The sequence below is a fragment of the Cibotium barometz genome, chromosome 55 (genome assembly GCF_041138505.1).
Source record: "Cibotium barometz isolate CiBa-2024 chromosome 55, ASM4113850v1, whole genome shotgun sequence".
NCBI classification, from domain to species: Eukaryota; Viridiplantae; Streptophyta; class Polypodiopsida; order Cyatheales; family Cibotiaceae; genus Cibotium; species Cibotium barometz.
The window spans coordinates 41,652,692-41,654,318 of NC_141100.1; positions in this window are offsets into that span (position 1 = coordinate 41,652,692).

Below are 1,627 nucleotides of genomic sequence, written 5' to 3' on the forward strand. Positions count from 1 at the left end.
TTTTTATTATAAAAGTGTTACTTTTATCATATTTGAATTTCATGCATAGAAGTATGCATAAAAGATAATTTTTTTTATTATAAAAGTGTTACTTTTATCATATTTAAAATTCATGTATAAAAGTATGCATAAAGATATATATTTTTATTATAAAAGTGTTACTTTTATCATATTTGATATTTATGCATAGAAGTATGCATAAAAGATTTTTTTTTAAATTATAAAACTGTTACTTTTATCATACTTGATTTTCATTCATAGAAGTATGCATAAAACATATTTTTTTAATTATAAAAGTGTTACTTTATCATATTTGATTTTCATGCATAGAAGTATGCATAAAAGAATTTTTTTAATTATAAAAGTGTTACTTTCATCATAAATAATTTTTATGCATAAATGGGTGCATAAAAGATTTTTTTTAAATTAAAAGTGTGATTTTCATCATAAATAATTTTTATGCATAAATGGGTGCATAAAAGATTTTTTTTATATTAAAAGTGTGATTTTCATCATAAATGGTTTTTAAGCATAATGGGTGCATAAAAGATATTTTTATTAAAAGAGTGATTTTTACCATAAATGGTTTTTTTATGATGATAAAAGGGTGACTTTCATTAGAATCGGATTTTATGCATAATTAGATGCATATAGAATCTTTATAATTAAATAAGGATTCTCCTTAATCCCCTATTTAATTTTCACAAAAATTGAAAAAAGGAATAAGTAGATAATCTGTGAGAAGAAATGCTACCACTTCATATTCCACTAAGATGGTAATGATAAAACTATCGAAGTCAAAGATCGAGATAAATGATTATTTTATTCCTCTTGAGAAATCCATGTTTTAGAAATCTGTAAGCAAATATTCGTCGAACGAAATTTAGAAAAAGAGAAATTGAAATAGTACCTTTCCAGAAAGATAGTTTAGGAAGAACCTTTCGAGACCCAAACTCTGATTCAGACTATTGACCAAGACCTAATTCCTTCGTCAATGACGATGTGATCAGTTCAGGAGAAATATACTCAAATCACCCACCGAATCTGAAACTAAGTTAAGACTTTTGATTTTGATCTAAGGATCAAGTTGACAGAATTCGAGGAATTCTGTTTGGAATTCAGACCTGGATCTAGAAGTATTGAGATACGGATTTAAGATTATTCATGGTTTTCAAACAAAAATCAAAACTGAAAACTTGCATAGAAACCCTGTTTTCTTAAAAGACTGTCTTACGCCAGAATGCTGGAGGGAGCATTTGGCATATATGTTTATCTAAGGGAAGTTCAGTTGCAACAGCTGCTGGCGGCGGGGAGTGTTCGAGGGACAGCTCACGCGGCAAAGCGGCCGAGGTCTTGACCAGCCTCGATATGGTTAAAATGGTGTGCTTCCGGTACGATGGACGAGGGGCGACGAAGCGGTCCCTGAGTGAAGTGCCAGGACACCTAAGGAGGATCCTGGAGGGTTTTGACCAGGCGATGCGCACGGGCTCACGGTGCCGAGGACACCCATTCGTATGTCAAGGAAGATATTGTATGACAGATCAATATTATTGTAATCTATCACTGGATCTCGTTGTGGACTCGTTGGTCTCAACGGAGAGTCCAGAGTGATACTGTTTTGTGAGAA